The 20,668-nt window shown below is 38.0% G+C and overlaps 1 pseudogene; it reads right to left on the reverse strand.

Moving 5' to 3' along the window:
* Nucleotides 1-10,460: 10,460 nt before the first annotated feature.
* Nucleotides 10,461-20,668, reverse strand: part of LOC133770444 (calcium uptake protein 2, mitochondrial-like) — a 30,066-nt pseudogene continuing 19,858 nt past the window's right edge.

Consider the following 20,668-nt stretch of genomic DNA (forward strand, 5'->3'; position numbering starts at 1 on the left):
TTATTTCCACCTTTCTGCAAACCTTTGGAAGGACTCTTGTATGTGAAATATTGACCACTAATAAATCTTATTAGAGCCTCAGTACCCAAGGTTTTTACTACAGACAGATTATACAGGCATCTCTGTCTGGCATATACCAAAATTCCAGGCTCTCCCAATAAAAGAAGGTGTTCAGAATTAGCCATGCTACTTTAGAAACAGTCTTGGCACAATAAACATCCTTGTCAATCAGGGAGTAGTGAAAACATTTCTGCCACCTAACTGCCCAAATGCCAGCAAATGGCTAATCTTGTAACCAGGATTTTCTAAAAATAGTCATAGCAAGCTATGTTAGCTTTTCTTACAGGGTCCCTGCCAAAAGAGATCTTAGATAAATTTGACTTGAATGTTTTTCCTGTCCCATGTCCCCTCCATGATTTAGCTCTTCTAACTCTTTGCAAAATCCTTGTGGCCTTTTCTTAAGATCTTCAGCTTGATTTTTCTTATCTTTTTTAAGATTTATTTATTTATTGGAAAGTCAGAGTTACACAGAGAGAGAAGGAGAGGCAAAGAGAGGGAAAGAGAAAGGTTTTCCAGGGCCGGCGCCATGGCTCACTTGGCTAATCCTCTACCTGTGGTGCAGGAATCCCATATGGGCGCTGGGTTCTAGTCCCGGTTGCTCCTCTTCCAGTCCACCTCTCTGCTGTGGCCCAGGAAGACAGTGGAGGGTGGCCCAAGTGCTTGGGCCCTGCACCCGCATGGGAGACCAGGAGGAGGCTCCTAGCTCCTGGCTCCAGATCAGCGCAGTGCACCGGCTGTGGTGGCCATTTGGGGGGTGAACCAACGGAAGGAAGACCTTTCTCTCTGTCTCTCCCTCTCACTGTCTGTAACTCTTCCTATCAAATAAATAAAATTTAAAAAATCTTTAAAAAAAGAGAGAGAGAGAGAGAAAGGTCTTCCATCTGCTGACTCACTCCTCAATTGTCTGCAATGGCCAGAGCTGTGATAACACAAAGCCAGGAGCCAGGAGCCTCCTCCAGGTCTCCCATGCTGGTGCAGGGGCCCAAGGAATTCTGCCATCCTCCACTGCTTTCCCAGGCCATAGCAGAGAGCTGGAGAGGAAATGGAGCATCCAGGACACAAACTGGCACCCATATGGGATGCCGGCACTGCAAGTGGTGGTTTAGTCCTTAGCTGGATCTTTCAGTTGTTTTCTTACTTCAGCTGCCTGCTCTCACCTATCTGATAATCAAAAACAAACTTGTGCTCCTTCTGATACCAATATTTAAGGTATAATGATGCCAGAGAGCCAATATAAAAGACCCTACCCACATTTGTGAGTCATGTTCATTTCCACTAGGTTGCTCTTTCCACTTTCTGCTCATACTTCTAGAATTATGTTTTTAATTAAAACAGAAACACCAGATCAGACAAAATGATTTTAAGATTCAAACCATGACCAAGCTATCCCTATCAGGGAAACAAAAGAACAGCATATATATTGATTTACTAATGCAATTCTCTAAAAAATATTTCTAAAACAAAGTGGTTGATTTGGCACCTATTTTGTGTTACTTAACAGGCCCTTATGTAATCTCCTTTCCTTATAAGTTCTGGTCAGCCATCCAGAAGGTGAGCAAAGATTGGAACATTTTAATATACTCTCCATAAAATTATTCTTCAGGGAATTTCCTACACACTCCTAAATTTGAAAGCAAAAAAAAAAAAAAAATGATCCTTTTGTAGAGCTCAGCACCTGCAGGAAAAAAACCTCTGGAGAAGGTTGTCTGCCCCTCGGGAGTCCCATTTGGCACCGTAATTTTGTCCCAGTCTAACATTCAGGAATAATGCAGTCATGTCTCTCAAAATCCCATCCTTACAATGTTACATCTTTGAAACACATCTCTGATTTCTCCCATTTCCATGAAACTCAAGTTGCACTTTAGAAATCATTTCTCTCATAGATCATTTTTAATTCAATTTAAATTAAGTAAATGCTCATTTGAGTAGCTAAAGTTCTCTTAAGAACACTTAAATTAACGATAATTATTTAAACATTCATATACACAAATGCAGTTCTCCTGATTTATCCTCCAATCAACATAATTCAAAATACTTCCATGGAGAGAGAGTTAATTCGTGTATTTTACAGGAGAAAAGGATTATTTTAAAAGACAATAAAATGAATAAAAATGACTTCTGAATTTACCACTCCATTCCATACAGTCACAAGGTAATCTAAGAAGCCTGGGGTAAAGTTTAAAAGCCCCAAACTCCTACTAAATTAAAAATAAGAATATAAAGTCTCTTGGTAAAGCCTAATGAATACTTCACTAAAGCCCTCAGATTTCCTTTTGAACTCTGTCTACACAATGTCAGAGCTTTACTGTTTTAATTTGTAGTCAATAACCATGAAGAATATCTATACAAGGTGTGAACATTTTGTAAACTTTAGATAGTGACACAGTCATCAGATTAATATTTCCCAAAAAGTCTAGAGTTAACAAATCTTCATGATCCTCTCAGGTTTTCATTAGCCTTATCAGCATCTTGTCTTAAAATGATAGACTTGTCTTACCTTTGCTAATAGAACATATCCCTTGAAGGCCAACTCATCCCTGTGGCTATCACAGCATCTAGCATGGTATCTTGCATAGTATAAGTGTCAAATCAGTACTAATTGAATTAACAGAAAAAAATCATGTGCTATTCACTCTCCACTAAGCAGATCTTTATGTTAAACCCTAACTACAGTATACAAATCAATGGTCTTTCAATGCAGTAAAATAAGGAAGGGGAAAACTGAGACAAGTCTTAAAGATTCATGTGAAACTCAAGGTAGGTATATGTAGGAGAGGAAGAAATCAGTAAAACAAAATGGTCATCTAGAATAAAAGGTAGTAAGAGGACTAGCAGCTGAGACCTGAAAAGCAAGTTGACTCCAAATAATACATAGGTGAATATATTTCTTTTCCTTTTTAATGAAAGTAACCATTACTATCAAGAAAAGGTTTACTTATAAGCTTCCTGAGTTAGCAGCAATTCATAAATTTGGCACACCTAGGATTTATAACAGATGATGAATGATGTTTGATTAGAGTGGGAAATAGGAAGCCAAGAGTAAAAACATTTGCAATTCATTCATAAGATACAAAATATAAGCTTGATATTTCTCATTAATCTGTCTTTCCCTCTTTCAGAAAAGTGGGCATTTCCTTCTTATACAGCAACTCTTCTTGTAAAATTGAAACAATGCGCATGGGATGGAAAGGTACTTTATCCTGCAAAGCACTGCATCTCATCCAGTTACAGCAAGTACATGGCAGCATCATTTAAAACACACTGACAGTGAGATAAAGCACAAAATAGAAAGTGGATTTTCTACCATCAGGTACTTATGTGGAATAAGGCAAGATCATGCTCCCCTCCTCCCAAATCCTATAGAATACAATGGATATATTGGCACAAAATAAATAACAGATATTATTCTTAACAAGTGACCAATAAAGAGGTAAACCCATGGAATTGCCCTGAAAAGACAAAATGGTGGGATATACTAGGAGAAGTCCTAGAAGATCAAGTCCACTTGTTGGCAAACATACTGTGGCCACCAAATGATTTTCAATGTATACCTCTTCATTTCTCTCTAGAATGCTCTCTAAAATATCTACTACTTTGTAAATCTGCTCAAACGCATATTGAAAGTCTTAACATGACTATCCTATATAAAATAACTTCATCCATTACCTACACCCTAATTTTATCATCATTTGGAAGGTCTCTCTCTCTCTCTCTCTCTCTGTCCCATCCTTTCTCTCTCTCACTCTCTCTCAGTCTCAGAAGCTACGTAAGAAGAATTTTTAGTGCTAGCATCCCAGGATCTAGAACATTGCTGAATATAGAATGTGCTTGATAAATTATTTTTATCTCTGTAAATATTTATTATGTTTCAAAATAACATAACAAAAATGTACTTATTATTTTTTGTTTTGCTTTTTCAACTTTCATTTAATAACTATAAATTTCCAAAGTACAACTTTTGAATTATAGCAGCTTTTCCCCCATAACCTCCCTCCCACCCACAACCATCCTGTCTCCCACTCCCTCTCCCATCCCATTTTTCATCAAGATTCATTTTCAATTATCTTTATATACAGAAGATCAACTTAGTATATACTAAGTAAAGATTTCAACAGACTGCACCTACACAGACACACAAAGTATAGAGTACTGTTTGAGTAGTAGTTTTACCATTAATTTGCATAGTAAAACACATTACAGACATAGATCCTACATGGGGAGTAGGTGCAGTGACTCCCAATGCTGATTTAACAAATTGACACTCTTATTTATGACATCAGTAATCACCCGAGGCTCTTGTCATGAGCTGCCAAGGCTATGGAAGCCTCTTGAGTTCATCAACTCCGATCTTATTTAGACAAGGCCATAGTCAAAGTGGAAGTTCGATCCTCCCTTCAGAGAAATCTACCTCCTTCTTCGATGGCCTATTCTTTCCACTGGGATCTCACTCACAGAGATCTTTCATTTAGGTCATTTATTTCCCCACAGTGTCTTGGCTTTCCATGCCTGCAAAACTCTCATGGGCTTTTTTTTTATCCCTTAGTCATTAAATAGTACCCCTCCTTGTCTCTCTTAACAGTTTTTGTGTTAAAGTTTATTTTTTCTGATACTAAGATGGCTACGCCAGCTCTTTTGTGGTTTCTTTTGGCATGGAATATATTTTTCCAATCTTTCACTTTCAGTCTGCATGCCTCTTTGTTGGAAAGATGTGTTTATTGTAAGCAGCAAATAGATGAGTCTTGTTTTTTTTTTTTTTTTAATTTTTTTTTAAGGGAAAGGGTTTATTGGGGAACACCCCACAGACCAGAGTGAAGGGGCAGCGAAGGTAAAAGAGAAGGAGACTGGCTGCTGTCTCCTGGGTGGGGAGCCGAGTATATTCCTGTAGCAGCATTTGGTTGACTGCCTGGTTGTTGAATGCCTTTGTTTGTTCCATTATAACTTGCTGTAAACACTTACATACTGTAGTGTAAAATACAGGGTTGAGAATAGTAACCAATGATCCCAAGAGCAGCATTCACCATTTCATAGAGGAGAGGAAATGGGGGGGGGGGGTCCTCTGGACCCTTGTGGGGGACAGTTTGATGGATTTGACTTAAAGCTGGTTCCAGCCAAGACTGGGAGAAAAGCCACTCAACTTTTGCAGGTAGAGGGGTTTGTCTGTAGAGAAATTCTGAACAATAATACAACATTAAGTGGGAAGAGGACCATAAGTACACACAGGTTGGGAGTAGAGCCATTTGTGGTAGAGTAGAGGTTATGGTTACAAAGGAATGAGGCCCAAGTGGGCTAGATAGAGGACAGAGTTGTTAGAGAACCCAAGAAAGATGCTATCTAAGCTACAACTAAGTTTTCTGATTGAGAGGCAAATAGAACCTGACAGAAGGGGCTTGATAATAGTCAGGTGGGCTTTGAGGCCTTGTAAATTATGAGGCCCAGACTCATCTATCTCTTCATATAGCCTACATCCTAAGGGAGGTGTGAACTTCCTGGGGGAAGGCACCCTGTTGACTTCCATTACCTAGCTGGCCTGGGAGAAGAGCTGGCCAGGTAAAGGCAGGTGGCATCTCTAACAGGAAATTTACAGCTCTGCCTGCAGTGTTGCTGAACCTACTTGGCCATTTCCTCAGTTGCAGTGGTCACTTTGGAAGCTGGGCTGAGTGAAGGGCTTTTCAGCTTAGAGCCAATAAGATCTGTGGCTCTGACCTGGGTGTCCTTCGATTCCAGGGCAGGTCCATTTCCAGTGATCCAACTCTTGGCTGGCAGAGCTGCCAGGGCTCTTCACAAGCTGACTTCTGCTGAAGCCCAGGCTTGCCACATTGAAAGCCACTGCAGTGGACTGGCCTGTTGGGTCTCCTTGAGGGCTGATCACTGTGCAGAGTAGCCTTTAAAAGGCCTGCCACCTATCTCTACATTTCTGATGCCTAGCTTTCTTTTCCTCCTGGTTTGTGTTAAAGCAGACGAGAGGATGCAAGTCAAGGGGGTGCTGAAGTCCCATCTCTAATCCTTGGTGGCCTAAACTACAAGTCTATAGTCACAGGCATGTTCTGTAGTAGTTTTTCTAAGGTAGACAATGCTCATGAGAAAAACTATATTTTCACTTTAAAACTTTCTTTCCCTTTGGTCTGAAAGGGAGGTCTTTTCTTTCCTGTTTACCTCACTGGTGGCGAAGTAAATCTAGCTAAGAAATTATAATTTAAGCTCTTATTTTGGCTATGCTATTACAGAAAAATGTTAGCCATCTCTTTTATAAGATCTAAAATCAAATTTTGCATCTTGGAGAGTCCTTCATAATAGAATTAGTTCCCGACCTTGAAGAGAATAGAGAGAGAACAAGTTGGGCTTAGAATAGAGAAATAAGGGTCGGCGCCGTGGCTCAACAGGCCAATCCTCCGCCTTGCGGCACCGGCACACTGGGTTCTAGTCCCGGTTGGGACGCCGGATTCTATCCTGGCTGCCCCTCTTCCAGGCCAGCTCTCCGCTATGGGCCGGGAAGGCAGTGGAGAATGGCCCAAGTGCCCGGGCCCTGCACCCGCATGGGAGACCAGGCTTTTTAATCCATTCAGCCAGTCTGTGTCTTCTAACTGGAGAGTTGAGGCCATTAACGTTCAATGTGACTATTGATAAGTAGTAACTTTGCCCTGCCATTTTCCCAAAGATATTTTTTAATATATGCTTTGAACTTCCTGTGATCTTTTACTGTGAGGCTTTCTTCCTTTACCTTCTTTCATATCGATGGCTGTGTTTCTGTGTTTCTGTGTGTAGCAAATCTTTAAGCATCTTTTGCAGGGCTGGAAGAGTGTTGACAAATTCTTTCAATTTCTGTTTGCTATGAAAGGTCTTTATGTCACCTTCATTCACAAATGAGTGTTTTGCAGGATACAATATTCTGGGATGGTAGTTTTTCTCTCTTAGTACTTGGGCTATATCTCACCATTCCCTCCTAGCCTCTAGGATTTCTGATGAGAAGTCTGCTGTGAGTCTAATTGGAGATCCTCTGAGAGTAATCTGACGTTTCTCTCTTGCACATTTTAGAATCTTTATGTTTCACTGTGTTGAGTTTGATTACAATGTGTCATGGTGAGGATCTCTTCTGGTCATGTTTATTGGGAGTTCTATGTGCTTCCTGTACGTGGATGTCTGTTTCTTTCTCCAAACCCGGAAAGTTTTCTGCTGGTATCTCACTAAAAAGGTCTTCTAATCCTTTCTCTCTATATGCCTTCAAGAACTCCTAGAATCTGAATGTTGAGTTTTTTAATAGTATCCTGTAGATTCCCAACAATATTTTTTAGATTTCTAATTTCCTCTTCTTTTCTTTGATTTGACTGTACACTTTCCTGTGCTCTGTCTTCTAAGTCCAATATTCTCTCTTCTGCCTCACTGATTCTGTTTTTAAGGCTCTCAAATGTGTTTTTTATTTGTTCTATTGAATTATTCATTTCATTTTTATTTCACTTCAATATCTCAATTTCTTTTTTTTAAGCTTTTATTTAATGAATATAAATTTCCAAAGTACAGCTTATGGATTACAATGCCACCCCCCCGATAACTTCCCTCCCACCCGCAACCCTCCCCTTTCCCGCTCACTCTCCCCTTCCATTCCCATCAAGATTCATTTTCAATTCTCTTTATATACAGAAGATCAGTTTAGTATATATAAAGTAAAGATTTCAACAGTTTTCCCCCACATAAAAACACAAAGTGAAAAATACTGGTTGAGTGCTAGTTATAGCATTAAATCACAATGTACAGCACATTAATGACAGAGATCCTACATGATATTTTTTTAAAAAGTTGATTAATTTTCTATGTAATTTCCAATTTAACACCAAGTTTTTTTTTTATTTTCAATTATCTTTATATACAGAAGATCGCTTCAGTATATACTAAGTAAAGATTTCATCAGTTTGCACCCACACAGAAACACAAAGTGTAAAAATACTGTTTCAGTACTAGCTATATCATTACTTCACCTTTGACAACCCATTAAGGACAGATCCCACATGAGATGTAAGTACACAGTGACTCTTGATGTTGATTTAACAATTTAACACTCTTGTTTATGGCATCAGTAATCTCCCTAGGCTCTAGTCATGAGTTGCCAAGGCTATGGAAGCCTTAGGGTTCACCAACTTCGATCTTATTCCGACAGGGTCATAGTCAAAGTGGAAGATCTCTCCTCCCTTCAGAGAAAGGTACCTCCTACTTTGATGGCCCCAGTCTTTCCACTGTGATCACACTCGCTGAGATCTTTCATTTAGGTCTTCTTCTTTTTTTTCCAGAGTGTCTTGGCTTTCCATGCCTAAAATACTCTCATAGGCTCTTCAATATCTCAATTTCATGTTCTACTAAATTCCTCATTTATTTTGATTCCTCCTTATGATTTCATTTTCACGAGAGAGATTTTCTGTCATGTCCTGCATGGTTTTCAGTAGTTCATGCATTTGTTTTTGATAACTTCTAAATGTTCTTAACATAAATTTTTAAGTTCTGTTTCTTGCATTTCTTCTATCTCATCATCTTCATAATCTTATATTGTAGTGTCATGTTCTTTTGGGAGCATCATGATGTATTCCTTGTTCTTGTTTCCTTGGTTTCTATGTTTGTTGTTCGGCATTGTGGAGATATTCTTTGGTCTCTTCCTCTCCCTCTCCCTCTCCCTCCTCCTCTCCCTCTCCCTCTCCTTCCCCTTCTTCTTCTTCTTCTGTGGTGGCTTTCCTCACTATACTATGACCCTAGATTAAGTGGACTGTCTGCTTTTGGTGAATCTCTAGAGGCTTGTGGTTGGTGTGGCCAGAGAGCTCTGTTCAGTTCTTCTGGGTTAAGGGTGTGTCAAAGGTGACACACCCAGGTTTGGCATGGTAAATCTTTCTCTCTCTCTCTCTTTTTTTTTTTTTATTCAGAAGGGAAGTAATTCTGCTCACCTGAGCTCTTCTCCTCAATTGCGATCAGGCCTGAGTGCTAGCCCCAGTGGGTATAATATTCATGTTCCGTCCCAAGGACCACACAAAGGATCTGTGCAGTCCTCAGTGTAAGTCACATTCCCCTGCAATGTCTCTCACCAGGTAGCCAAGGCAGCCTGAACTTGTGGCATCTTCCAATGAGACTACTCACGACTCAGCCATACCATGAGTTCTCCCACACACTCTCAGTTGTGTTTTTTTTTTTTTCCACAGTCCAGGTTCACAAGCTCCACACATTCACTACATCTTAGTGTCCTGTTATTACTCCCCACCAGAGTCAGGTTTTTCTGCTTGGTTGAGGGTGGGCACAGCCCCCAGCTGGAGCAGCTGTTACATATGTCCAAAATTGTGCCTGCTCTATTGTGTCACTCACCTTTGTAAGGTGAGTGCAGAGACAGAATTGTGTCTGTACCATCCTTTTTTTTTTTTTCTCTCCTCTAGTTAGGCTGCTATACTTTCCCCCACGGGACTTCAAGCCTCGTTCCCTCTAGACTCCTTCTGTCCCTTTTCTGCCAGTGTCTTGGATTACTACAATTTTGCCTCACCTCTCTTTCCAGTGCTGGTGCAGAGGAGACTTTCGGTAGCTTGGCTCCGAATCTGTGGGCACTCGTGCCCTCCATGTAGATCCACCATGTCCCTCTAATTCCGGAAGGGTTACCTCTGCCGTTTTGTTCTCTAACTCTTCCCTGAGACTACACTATCTCCACTTTTATTAAACTATCTTTTCCTGGACTATCAGTGAGCTCCCTCCCTATTCCACCATCTTGGAAGTGACCATACAACTACTTATTATTTTTAAGGTAACTAATGTATAGATAAATTAACTGACAAATTATATGAGAAATTCATATATAAGATAAATAGAAAACTATGAAAAGGTTTTTAAATGTTTATTTATTCATTTTTATTTATTATAAAGGCAAAGTGACAGAGACAAATCTTCCATCTGCTGTTCACTCCTCAAATGCCCACAACAACCATGGTTGGACCAGGCTATAGCCAAGAGGCCAGGAACTCCATCTAGGTCTCCTATGTCAAGTGGCAAAAACTCAAGTACTTGTGCCATTTTATGCTGCCTCCAAGTCACATTAGCAGGTTGCTGGATTGGAAGCAAAAGGGGGATTCAATCCCCGGCACCTCTATATGGGATGCAGGTTATCTCAATGGCAGTTAAACACACAGTTCCAAAATATTCACTGAATAAAAGGTTTTATCTTTATTTATTTTCTTAGTAACATCACAACTTCTATAACTGATAAATGCCTTGTGTGTCAAGCACTTTTTTCCCCAAAGTTCTTGTTTACCCTTCTGGAAAGTATAATAACATGCTCTTGTCTAAGAAATCACTGGATAACTAGTCTTTTCATCCTACCAAAGCACAGAACATAACTTCAGCATCTTTATATTATAAAAGAAATCAATGAACACTTAAGAAGAAAATCAGCTGTATTTAAAAAGTTCTGACATTCGGAGCAATATAATTACCATATTATATTTTCTTAAAAAAAGTTCTTTTTCAGCTTGTCATGAGATTTGTCTTACACATTTGATGCTTTCTTTTTTTTTTTTTTTTTTTTTTCAGAATATTTCCAATATTCCTGTATACTTTGTTGGTGTGGTACTCCAAACCCTCAAAACATACTGTTCTTTAACACTCTAGGAAACACTCCGTAAGACATTTCAAATCACAGATCTGGCAGATGCTGTCCAAAATATTGTCTGAGAGCTCCTGTCCTGTTGCTCTCTTTTTAAAGTTTTTTTTAATTAAAAAAAACTTAGTTGACATATAGTAATATATTCATTTATGAGAAACAGATGACATTTCAATACATGGATACTGTGTAATTATCAGATCAGAGTAACTGGCATATCTATCACCAAAGAAATTTATCATTTCTATGTGATGGGAACATTCAAAATCCGCTCTACTAGCTATTTTGAAATAGCTGATTAACTTTGTCAAACATAGTTATCCTACTGTTCCATAGAACATTAGAAGTTATTCCTCTAAACAACTGTGCCTGTACCCATTAACCAGCCTCTCTACATGGGATATTTTCTTTCTTTAAAAAAAAAAAAAACACTCCACTAACCTAACCTGGGCAAAGAGCTAAACTAAACATTTGAATGGTAATAGTAAAGTCTTCAAATGGGGTGATAAAATGGCAAATTACTTGAACTCATCTAAACTAATGTTCTCTCCTGCTGACAATTTCTCTCTGACATTTTTCAATAAACGTCTTTATTTGTAGTGTTATTAAAAGAGCCATTTTAAAGACTACTTTTCTCATGAAATGAGCATTTAGAAAACTGAACAAAGTCCATTTTGTGAACCTTCATTTATAAATTTTCCATAAATCTTCCATAAATTTCCCATAAATTATTTATAATGATGTTTCTTTTCACCTCTTTTTTCAAAGAAATCAATCTGAAAATTTGTATTTACTCAAGTTCTTTCACTGTTCCTGACAATCTGTTTCATTAGTCTTCATTGTCTTCACATCATCTTGTTTATTTATGATCTCTACAGCTTAAAAATATTCCTTTTTCTCAGTCATCACATTACCATCTGCATCAGCATTTTAAAATCAACATGAAACCCAGTATGGGGCTTGATGAGGATTCTAAGCAAGAAAAGATACCCAGTATAGGAAATTGGCTTTCTAAAGCCAAAATCTGTAGGACACACACATAAAAAGTTGATTTAAGACTCCTGCCTGTGTATCCACCATATCCTTTTCAATTTCTTGTTTAAAATTTTACACTCTATTTGCTAATGTCACATGAGATTCTTCCTTCATGGTCTAGTGAAAAAATGACATGAACCACGGCTTCAGAAGAAACAATTCCCTATCACTCCAGTCAACGTTCTTTTGTGCTGACAATGAGGTACTCTTTTAGTGGCAACAAGCAGCTCCAGTTCCTGCTGTCAAAGGCCCAGGGCCAAGCAAAGTGTCCACAGGACTCTCTTCAGATCCAGGAACTCCCATCTTTGCCAAAGTGCTACAGTACCATTACCTCCTAAGACATTAATAAATAACTTCTAATTAGTGAATTAATTCTTGCTTTTGGAATTATAAATAACATTCCAAGAAGTTGTTTCTCCTGTATGTAATAAGGTAGAAGGAGAGGTATTTCAATAAAGAGAAAAATATGGTCACTTCTCTCTAGAACAAAGTTATTCTACATTCATTATCTCCTGGCCTCTTTGTTCTACATGTCATTTCATTCATTTCATACAGCATCTAATGTGTGAATGGCACCTATGACATGAAGTGCCGTTCTTTTTTTTTTTTTTTTTTTTTTTTTTTTTGACAGGCAGAGTTAGACAGTGAGAGAGAGAGAGAGACAGAGAGAAAGGTCTTCCTTTTTCCGTTGGTTCACCCCCTAAGTGGCCACTACGGCCAGCGTGCTGCACCGATCCAAAGCCAGGAGCATGGTGCTTCCTCCTGGTCTCCCATGCGGGTGCAGGGCCCAAGGACCTGGGCCATCCTCCACTGAACTCCCGGGCCACAGCAGAGAGCTGGACTGTAAGAGGAGCAACTGGGACAGAATCCGGCGCCCCAACTGGGACTAGAACCCGGGGTGCCAGCGCCACAGGTGGAGGATTAGCCTAGTGAGCCACAGCACCGGCCATGAATCGCCTTTCATAAACACTCTGATTTAATGCTATCTCTTCCAAGATTTACATTGGTCCTCAATCAAATCACAAATGTCACTGCCCATTCTCTGGTTGCTAACAAATGCAAACAGAGAAGTCAAACAGTTTCACAAAATTATAAAGCAGGCCTATTTATCTTTAGTATTTCTCTACTTCCTCTATCAGGATACTTTTCCTCATCTATCATAATAACATGATCAACAAAGCTTACCTTGGTTATCTAAGACAGGTCAACATCTTAACCAAGCCTGATCAGGTTTCACAGAAGTCACCTATGCCCATAACATCAATAAATATTATACTCCATGAATTTTAGCATTCTTAAAATTACACCAGGAAGGAGTATATATAGCTCACCCTCCCCACGCAGTTCGCATAATACTGAGCCTGTCACAAAAAGATCTTTTCTCATTAAGCTTATCCAAGTACAGCACAAGTTTTCTGACTAAACCTGTTACTTAGAGTACTATAAAACAAGGATATATGAAATTATATTACCAACTTCTGATTAACCTCCATGCTGGTGATTCGCAACAACCATCATATTTCTCTAAGAGGAGATAATAATTTTTAAACGCTTATGACTGCTACTTTTATGCTGCAGTCTGTCTTGCAAATGAAACTTTCAACTTCAGTGAAACATTGTACATCATCTTTGACAATGCATAAACAATTCCATTTCAAATAGTCAAATATTAGAGAAGTAACATCAAATTGTAAGTTATCTAGAGCAAACACATGGACTCAATTCTCTTTGCAATTAATTTTTCCAATACAATTTTTAAATGCTAAGTAAATTCTTTAATATGATGAGGCAGTTTCCATTAAAACAAAATACTGAGCTAGCTGCAGTGGGAAAAAAACATAGGCATCCAACTTACAGAGGAAGAACGCTTTGCCCTAACATTTAACGATTATTGAGAAAATAAAAGCTCTTATACACACTAAGAAAAGAGTTTGTGTTTTGGTAAAGTTTTCCTATGCATTATAAACAAAGAAATAGAAAATGTTAAGGTGAAAGATAGTGGAGGAGTGGTTTAAACTATTGGGTATGGAACGGTATTAAAATTCATTTCTATATCATATGTTCTCCCTGATCAATGGCAACTAAACAAGCATCTAAAATGATACCCGTTGAAGTGAAATGGACACTATGAGAGACAATGACATGATCAGCCCTTGTCTAGACTGTTGAGGAACAACTTACTATTTTATTCCTTTTAGTATTTTTATTGTTGTTGTTGTTGCTCTGTTTGTTCTACTTAATACCACTGGTTGAACTCTGTAATCAATACACAATCATTCTTAAGCATTTAAAATTAACAGAAAAGTGATCTTTGTTAAACATAGGAGTGGGAATAAGAGCGGGAGGAGATATATAGGTTGGCACATGCTCACTCGGACTTACCTCCAATGGTGGAACTAGAAATGTGCAGGGATTTCAAATTTGAGGTACCAATGCTAGCGCACTTGGTAAAGTGATAAGTATAAGTACACAAACGATCAAAAACATAGGGTAAGTGTCAAAGAGATTTTACAAATAAGACCAGTGTAAGCAAATAATGAAGGATAGAATTAAAAGGGAGAGAATGATCCTGCGGGGGAAGCAGGGCACACAGCAGACTCATAGAATGGCAAACGCCCCAAACAGCATTCTGGCCTCAGAATCAATCCTAGGGGCATTCGGATCTGGCTAAAAGGCCCATGAGAGTCTCACAGGCATGGAAAGCCATGACACAGTAGCAAAAACAATCTAAATTAAAGATCCTGGTGAACAAGACCCCAACGGAAGGAACAGGCCATCAAGGAGGGAGGCGCCTTTCTCTGAAGGGAGGAAGGAACCTCCATTGTGATATGGCCTTGACTAAACAAGTTCAGAGTTGGTGAACTCAAGGGGCTTCCATAGCCTAGATAGCTCATGGCAAGAGCCTCAGGTGATTGCTGACGTCATAAATAAGAGTGCCAATTGTTAAATCAACAACGGGAGTCACTTGGTACATGCTCCCCACATAGGATCTCTGTCTTTAATGTGTTTTACTATGAAACTTAAAAACAACACTACTAGTCGAACAATACCCTATACCTTGTGTGGTTGTGTGAGTGCAGCCTGTTGAAATCCTTGCTTAGTATATGCTAATTTGATCTTCTGTATATGAAGGTAATTGAAAATGAAACTAGATGAAGGGCGGGATGGGAGAGGGAGTAGGAGAGGGCAGGGCTGCGGGAGGGAGAGAGGGAGGTGGGGGGGGGGAAGCTACAACAATACAAAAGTTGCACTTTGTAAATTCACATTTATTAAATAAAAAAAAGACTTACACAAACATAAAAAAATTCATTTCTAGGGGCCAATGCTGTGGCATAGCTGGTATAGCCTACAGTGCCAGCATCTCATATGGGTGCCAGTTGGAGTCCCCACTGCCCTACTTCCAATCCAGCTCCCTGCTACATGCCTGGGAAAGCAGCAGAAGATGGCCCAAGTCCTTGGGATCCTGCACCCATGTGGGAAACCCTAAAGAAACTCCTGTCTCCTGGCTCCTGGCTTCGGATTGGTCCAGCTCCAGCTGTTGTGGCCATTTGGGGAGTGAACCAGTGGATGGAAGATCTCTCTCTCTCTCTCTGTGCCTCTGCCTCTCTGTAACTCTGCCTTTCAAATAAACAAATAAATCTTTTAAAAAACTCTTTTCTAAAAGAACTGATTCTTGAAAGCATTAAAAATGGATAAGTTAGAAGCCCAAAATGTAAACTATAATTTTTAATAGCTGAGTTGCTTTACAAAAATACTGTATCCCAATAGATTAAGCTATAGATATTGAACATTGTTGCATAAAGTGTCACAAATCACCAAAAGAATAGAAAGGCAGAAAGAGATCCACTCAGTTAGCTCATTTGATAAACAAGGATATTTTAATTTCATTTGATAGTTTTGATAGTTAACCTCTGGAAGACTTAAAAGTTAGGGATCAAATCTGCATAGTTTTCTTTCCATAATAATGAATAAATTTAGTACCTGATTTATAAATACTTTCAATGCTGCTTTTCTTTTAGTATACAGTAATATGTCATAATAATGAAGTTTGTACATACTGTTCATGAATATTCTAGCTATGAGGACTAAAGGTGCCCTAATATATTCCTGCTTCATATAAAAGAATCCTAAAGAACTTTTTGTAATTCCTTCATTCCATCTACTCAATAAATAGTAATGGGTACCAGACTAGGTTCTGATCTTAGCTCTGCTACTTAGTAGCTACATATCATGACTCAAGTTACTTCTCTGTATTTCAGGTTCTTCATTTGCAAAGTAGGTGTATTAATATTATCTACTTAATAAGGTTGTTTACCACAACTAACCCTTCAAAGCACAGATGGCATTGTATACCAACAAGCCTCGGGAAATTCCAGGGATGAGGGGCCAGGGCTATGGCATAGGTTAAGCTTCCACCTATGGATGCTAGCATACCATATAGATGCCAGTTCAAGTTCTGTCTGCTCCATTTTCAAACCAGCACCCTGCTAATGGTGTGGGAAAGCAGTGGAAAACGGCCAAAGTGCTGGGCACCTGCACCTATGTGGGAGGCCTGGAAGATGCTTCTGGTTCCTGGCTTTGGATGGAGCTCTGGCTATTACGACCATATGGGGAATGAACTAGTGGTGGATGGAAGATCTCTCTCTCTCTCTGTCTCTTCCTCTGTCTGTCTGAAACTCTGCCTCTCAAATTAAAAAAATAAATCTTTAAAAAAAAAGAAAGATCCATGAACTCACTCAAAAAGCAAAATATGGTACCAGAAATCAATCATTTAGGAACTGAAATTTCCAAATGCTCATTTAGACAAAGATTTTAAAATAGTTCTTTTAAAGCTCATTGAAATTTAAGGCACCACAGAGATGTGATTCAATATTATAACAGAGAGATTTGCTAGAAAGGTATATTAAACAAAAAGTAATTAAACAAAAATGAGAATGTTTCATTTGAAAAGTACACTAAGTGAAATTTAAAATGTGATAGAAAGCATCATTAGAAAGCAAAGATAAAACAGAAAAAAGTTAATGGGTTTGAAGAGAGACTATTGGAAAATACACAGCTGGCAGAGAAAAAAAGAAAAAAAGAATCAAAGGAAATGAAAAAAAATTACAGGAAATATGGGATAGCATGAAAAGAACAAATATTTGAGTTGTTGGGCTTCAAAAGAGATTGGAGAATACCAAAAGGGTATAATGCATATTAGAAGAGAGAATGACAGAAAGAAAACTCTTCCAGCCAAGAGGGAGATACAATTATACAAGTACAGAAAAGTCAAAGGTCACCAGTCAGATTCAACTCAACCAAATCTACCCCCAACACATATTATAATCGAGTTCTCCAAAATTAAAAATAAAGAGATGATTTTCAAACTTACAAGAGAAAAACAAGTATCACATACAGGGGTCTGAATTCTCCTGACTGCAGATTTCTCAACAGAAACATTATAGGCCAGCGGGGTTGGATTTAGATTTTTACAATCCTGAAGGGAAAAAATTGTCAATAATACTTTACCCAGCAAATCTATCCTTCAGACATTCTCAAAAAAAATGGAGAGAATTTACCACCACTAGACCTGCCTTACAAAATATGCAAAAGAAAGTCCTTCAAACTAAAAGAAAGAGAAATTAACAAGTAAAAAGGAAATAACAGAATATAGAAAACTCACTAGTTAAAGTAACTAAACAAATTCAGAATGTTCTAATACTGTAAAGATGATGTGTAAATCTTTATATCTTTATTGTGAAGACTTTAAAAATTATAATTACTGAATTAAACTGTTAACAGGCAATACTAAAGAGGCTAAGTGTAACATCAAAAATTCAAAATGTGGGGGGGAATGGAACACAAATTCAGTGCTTTGTTAGGATTTTCTCTCTTTGCTTTTTATATTTTTCTTTCTGTATCTGTATAATCAATATTGCTATAATTTCAAGAAAGCTTGTTATAGCCAAAAGAAGTTTTTTTGTAAGACTCAAAGTAACCACAAAGTAACCAAAAAACAAAATCTATACATAAGACATGAATCAAAGTACACCAATAGAGAAAACCACTTATACACAAATGGAGATTGTAAGAGAAGGAAAAGGAAAATAAGGAACTAACAATAAAATACAAAACAAATCTCAAAATAGTGACAGTAAGACTTTATCTATCAATAATTTCCTTAAATGTCAATGGACTAAATTCTCCAATTAAAAGACATAGAGTGACCAAATGGATTAAAAAACAGAATCTAACTGTATGCTGCTTCTAAGAAACTCACTTCATTTCTAATGATATACATAGACTGAAACTAAAAGGATAGAACATGATAGTCCATGAGAACAGAACCCAAAAGAAAGCAGGAGTAAACACATATCTATCTTCTATCAGTTAAGACAGATGTTAAATCAAAAGCAGTAAAAAGCAACCAATAAGATCATTATGTAATGATAAAGGGTTCAATCCAGAAAAAGGAAATAACTGCTGTAAATATATATGTATCAAATATTTCAGTACCCAAATACATAAAGCAAATATTAATAGACCCAAGTGGAGAGATAGACTCCAATAATAGTAGGAGACCTTAACACCCCAGTGTCAGATCATTTAGACAGAAAATCAACAATGAAAAAACAGAATTTAAAAAAAAATGCACTCTAGATCAATTAGACTTCAGATATCTAAGAGCTTTCCACCCAATAGCTGCTACTTTCAAGGACAGATTGATCATGTGGTAGATCACAAAAGAAGTCTCAACAAATTTAAAAGAATAGAAATCACATCAAGTATCTTTTTTAGGGGGTTGTCACTGTGTCATAGTTGGCTCCTAGTTTTGGATCAGTGCAGCTCTGGCCATTGTGGTCACTCTGCCTCTCTTACAAATAAGCAAATCTAAAAAAAAAAGCCTTCCATAAAAGAAAAGCTTGAAACAGTTTGCTTCATTGCTGAATTCTACCAAACTTTTAAGGAAGAATAAAAACCAATTTTTCTTAAATTATTTCAAAAAATTGAAGAGGAAGGAATCTTTCCAAGTTAATTATATGAGGCCAGTATTGCCTTGATACCAAAATGAGACAAAGACAAAACAAAAAAATAAAATACAGGCCGATATATTTTATAAAAATAGATGCAAAAATCCTCAACAAAATGTTATCAAATATAATCATATAATCCAACAGCATATTGAAAAGATTAATCACCATGCTCAAGTCGGATTCATCCTAGGGATGCAATGATGATTCAGATATTCAAGTCACTAAATATGAATAACATCAACAGAATGAAGGGCAAAAATCATATGATCATCTCAATGTATACAGAAAAGAACTTTGATAAAATTCAACAAAAACTGAACAAATCCTCTTTTCCCAACCTCTTCCTAACAAGAACTGAACAAATTAGGTATAGAAGGAACATACCCCAACATAATAAAAGCTATATATAACAAGTCAATAGCTAATATAATGTTGAATAGGGAAAAGCTGAAGTTTTTCTCTCTTCTGGCACAAGACAAGGATGCCCACTTTCATCACTTTTATTCAACACAGCTCTGGAAATCCTAACTAGGGAAATAAGGCAACATAAAAAAAATGGTATCCAAATTGCAAAAGAGTAAATCAAATTGTCACTGTTGGCAGATAATATGCTCTTATATATTGTAAATCCCAAAGACTCAACCAAAAAGTTATTATAACTAATAAATTCAGCAAACTTGCAGAATAAAAAGTCAATGTACAAAATTAGTAGCATTGCTATAGTCCAATAGTGAATTATCTAAAAAAGAAATCAAGGAAGCAATCCCATTTCTAATAGCTACAAAAAAAAAAATCCCCTGGAATAAATTTAACCAAAGAGGTCATTATGTTAAGTGAAATAAGCCAAGCACACAAAGACAAATAGCACATGATATCACTCAGATGTGGAGTCTAAAAAAATTGGTGGATCTCAGAGAAGTTAAAAATATATCAGAGCCAGTGTTGTGGCTCAGCAAGTTGAGCTGCTATCTTCATTGCCAACATCAGTAATGTGTACTGGTTCAAGTCCCAGATGCTCCACTTCTGATCCAGCTCTCTGCTAATAATCCTGGGAAAGCAGCAGAAGATGACCCAAGTACTCCAGCCCCTGCCACCCAAGTGGAAGACCCAGATGGAATTCCAAGCTCCTGGCTTTGGCCTAGACCAGCCCCAGTCATTGCAGCCATTGGGAATTGAACTAGCAGGTAGATCGATCGATCGCGCTCTCTCTCTCTCTCTCTCTCTGTCTCTTTTGAATAAATAAATAAATAAATCTTTTTTTAGAAAATGTGAATTTATTTATTTTTTTGACAGGCAGAGTTAGACAGTGAGAGAGAGACAGAGAGAAAGTTCTTCCTCCCGTTGGTTCACCCCACAAATGGCCGCTACAACCGGCGCATTGCACCTATCCGAAGCCAGGAGCCAGGTACTTCCTCCCAGTCTCCCACGCAACTGCAGGGCCCAAGCACTTGGGCCATCCTCCACTGCCTTCCTGGGCCACAGCAGAGATCTGGACTGGAAGTGGAGCAACCAGGACAGAATCCAGCACCCCAACCGGGACTAGAACCCATGGTGCCAGTGACACAGGCAGAGGATTAGCCAAGTGAGCTGTGGCACTGGCCTATGATAATTTTAATGCATTTTATGTTTTTCTATGAAAAAACTAGAAGACAGGATTTTGGATGTTTTCATATAAAGAAATGTGAAATGCTTAAAAGGATAAGTAATGAACCACCACATATGCAATTTAAAATAAAATAAGAATCTGATCCAGACATAGAAGTTGTCTAGAGTAAATGAGACCTGAAATGAGTAGGAGTTAATTAGATATTTGTTTGTTTGTTTTTTATTTTATATTTGTTGGATAGAGGAGGAAGGAGCAACGTATCCTGGTATCTGAGTATCTTTTTGGATGTGGTGGCTCAAGTACTTGAGCTGTCATCAGCTGCCTGTTAGGGTTAATATTAGC

The sequence above is a fragment of the Lepus europaeus genome, chromosome 11 (genome assembly GCF_033115175.1).
Source record: "Lepus europaeus isolate LE1 chromosome 11, mLepTim1.pri, whole genome shotgun sequence".
NCBI classification, from domain to species: domain Eukaryota; kingdom Metazoa; phylum Chordata; class Mammalia; order Lagomorpha; family Leporidae; genus Lepus; species Lepus europaeus.